The sequence below is a fragment of the Triticum dicoccoides genome, chromosome 5A (assembly GCF_002162155.2).
Source record: "Triticum dicoccoides isolate Atlit2015 ecotype Zavitan chromosome 5A, WEW_v2.0, whole genome shotgun sequence".
NCBI classification, from domain to species: domain Eukaryota; kingdom Viridiplantae; phylum Streptophyta; class Magnoliopsida; order Poales; family Poaceae; genus Triticum; species Triticum dicoccoides.
In genome coordinates, this window is record NC_041388.1 from 415,056,470 (window position 1) to 415,060,132 (window position 3,663).

A 3,663-nucleotide genomic window follows, 5' to 3' on the forward strand; every position below is an offset into this window, starting at 1 on the left:
AGCAACAACACCCGAGGAAATTAAAAGAAAGCAGCCCCCCAATTCCATTTTGATTTTATTACAGACACATGGTGCATACAGACTACCACTGTAAAAAAATACGCGAACATGAATGAGCAGCAGAGAAACAGATAGTCAATGAAGGGAGCCACATCTCTCACTGAATTTTATCAGTAGTACTACATGTTTTTCTTCCTGACATTGAGCAGCACCACAAGTTCATAACACACACAGGTGGTGTTCAGCAATTGGTGACATAACTGCCACCCTCTTATCTTAGCTAGTTCGGTGCAACTAGAAGTAAACACTTCAGAACAAATAAAGTAACAGTTCAGTGTGACTATAAGGATCAGGAATGCATGCGTACCTCATGGAGGAGTGGAGGTTGGCGAAGGCAAGGGCATCGTCGGGGCGGCCGGAGGCGGCGCTTGATGGACGACAAGTTTCAACATACACTCAGCTCCGTGTTGAATTGGACCGGCCAATCCAAATCTTAAATCGGCTTGCAGATCGACGAACACTTGGCCAATCTGCACAATAATACAAAGACAGAACAATCAACTTGCTGCACACCAGAGGCAGAGGGGATTTCTTTAGAAGAGAAACAGAACTAGACATAGAGCCACATCCCACATTAATAAATTGTTTGCAGCAGCTGTAACATAGAACCAGGAAAAATGCTGCATGGACATGAACAACAGGATAAGTGACTACTGGTGAGAAAACTTAAGTTTGCAAGTTCCCTGCTAGTCTCCCGACGCGGGTACTGGTTCATCAAACAACATGAATCAGGTGCTATTTAGTATGATCAAGTCCGAAAAGAAACATGCATAAAAATTAAGAAGAGCTGGAGCGAGTATGCATGAAAATTAAGAAGTGCTATTTAGTATGAATTGTTGCTTGAGTTGACTTGAGAAAGAGATAGTACGCTGAAGGAATAAGCTATAATCCAGGTCAATCAGCCATGACCAATGAGGCCAATACAGTAGAGCACATGCACAAATCATATGCTTGTTGCTCACGAACATACTGCTAGTACCGACATGCACACAACACAAGACAATTACCAAGCATCCAACATCAGTGGCTTATCTCCTCTAGAAGTGCAACCTTATTTTGAATCTACACTACAGGTTCAAGTCCTGGAAACAGCCTCTTACAGAAATGTAGAGAAAGGCTGCGTACAATAGACCCAAAGTGGTCGGACCCTTCCCCAGACCCTGCGCAAGCGGGAGCTACATGCACTGGGGCTGCCCTTTACTAGACACTAATCATGCAACAATTTACAGTTATTTGATGAGTATTTGCTAGGATCATGATGACAATTTTAGATTAAATTGCAATGTTTGTCAACCGCAGTTGTATGGTTCTATCTAGCTCCGAGCTTCATCTATGATGCGCCAAGAAAAACAAACAGAGAAAAGATTACATAAAAACAGAGAAAACATGGAGCTACCCAGCATCCACGACTAGAGCTAGTAGTAGGAACACATGGTACAGTAGTAGAGCCGCAGGACAACTAGTGGTCTTGTCTGTCAACCGACAAGGCATGCGTTGTGCTACCTACTCATGGTTCAGAGAGCCATCTCGCTGAACCTGAATGGTCTTGACAATCCTTGACTGAACCTAAACTATCAGATGCGCATGATTGGGACTAGTGGCAAGTACACCAGGATGTTGAGCGGTAGGCCCCTGTCGGCAAAGTTGTTGTTGTTGGTACTCCTCCCGTGTCACCCGCTGCATCCTCTCATGCTCCTGCATGTACGTGTCCACCTGCACCTGTCGCAACCCAATCTTAGTAAGCTCCACTCTGAATAAAATCAGCAATCTAAGACCAATAGTATCTCTGAACTTATTGGGAAGTTGAGGAGCCCGAAGTGTGAGCCCCAGCACTTGAGCGTCGCCTGAGCCCCAGCACTTGAGCGCCACGAGATCATGGGTGCGAGCTACTTCCTCCTCTGTCTTGTAAGATCCTGCCAAGAACACCGGATTAAGGTTGATCTTAACCCATGTATACGTGGCAGTAGTCCCACATTGCCTGATGCTTCTGAGCATATGTTTTGGACGCATGCATGGGGACAAAAATATAAAATGAACTTTCCACTTTACCAAAGCGCTGCTGCTTTTCCTTTTACTACTATCCCACTTTCCCCTCAAAGAAGGAAGAAGGTGGTTACAGAATTCAAAATTCGAAAACTAATCAGAGGAAGGCTACCATGGACAATGCAATCCGGACTTTGGAAGCATACAGAATAATTTTGGAATCATGGGCATTTGAAAGTATGCAGGCTTTTCCAAGAAGCGAGAGTATCTTGAACTCACCCAAATAAACTAATGGATGTGTATCGCCATTCGCCAATGTCGAGGCAGACGAACAGAAGATCGATTGCAAACAGGATAGGGAAGAATGTCAGCACATGAAAGATAAAACTGGTGAGTGAACAAGAATAAACACTTGGGGAACCTGAACCCCTCCACTTTACCAAAGCGCTACAATGATTCTTCCTACTGCTGACATCCTTAGAAGGGAAAGCTTGTGCTAGCCATTCTATTGCATCATAGTGTAATGGCATGTCAATATATTCAGTAGGAACATATGGCAGTATATATGTAGGAGAACCTCATGCTTGACAAGGATTTCTCTGAATTTAATTGCTAATAGCCCCTAGCTAACTGAACCAAAATGAATGAACGAATGACCCTAAAAAAACAGACCTCTAAGTGCCTCACCAAACCATCCGAATGGCCCTAAAATGCTCTTGGATTAATAGCTAAAACCTCATGACTATGAGTAATGTGATCCACTACTTCCAGAGGAAAACATGCCGAACAAGTACAGAAACTTCTGGCACGTTTTTTGTCCTAGTTCGGTAACTTTAAGCATTCGTCCAACTCTCACACCACGTGGCATATCTGGCATTTCCGTTTGCCTCGTTCACAAAGTATTCTGCTAGTGGTTCATGAATAGCTGGTTTCAGAAGCAGTTGGCGCAGATCATACCAACACGGTGAAGCGCGAAACGCAAAAATAAGAGGAAGATCTCACTAAGCTTCGCGAGGATCCACAGCCTAGCTACGAACTGATCCGCCGAATTATAAAACGAAAAAAAGCCTAAATAAAATTAGTCAAATACCGTTCCTAGCAGGTCTCAAATCCAAATCTATGTTCACCTTCGCGCTAAGCACATAAGCTACGAACTCCCGACCACCAAAAGCACACGCGCTCCCACCGGTCCGCAATGCTCACACAAGCAGCAACCCGAGGAGCAGAGCCAAACCGTCGGCCAAAACTGTAACGCGGGGTGGGGGAGGGGAGGGGAGCGGCCAACTCACCAGGTGGTGAAGAACTTGGCGGACTACGCGACCGCGAAGGTGAGGAGCCCCGTGACGATCGGGTAGTTCACCACGACGGCGACCATCTCCAGCTCCAGATCGAAGTGGACAAGGCTGCGGCCGTCGCGGGTATGGGAGCACCGCCTCGCACTGCCCGACCTAGGACCAGGGTGAGGGGAGGGCGTGGTGGTGTGCGAAGGGTGACCGCCGTCGTGGCCTTAGCGTCTGCGCCGTGATTCGGACGGGATCCCGATGGGATCTACACGAGGCCGCCGCCACCCCTCCCCTGTTGCGGGGCCGGGTGCGGGTCACCTCCCATGAAAGGAGACGG

The 3,663-nt window shown here is 46.7% G+C and overlaps 1 long non-coding RNA gene across 1 annotated transcript; it reads right to left on the bottom strand.

Moving 5' to 3' along the window:
• Positions 1 to 992: 992 nt before the first annotated feature.
• On the bottom strand, positions 993 to 3,326 carry LOC119301930. The gene is made up of 3 exons (XR_005147225.1): positions 2,323 to 3,326; positions 1,853 to 1,973; positions 993 to 1,779 (listed from the first exon to the last, which is right to left on the bottom strand). It is a non-coding gene; the product is annotated as an uncharacterized LOC119301930 (long non-coding RNA).
• Between the last annotated feature and the right edge of the window lie 337 nt (positions 3,327 to 3,663).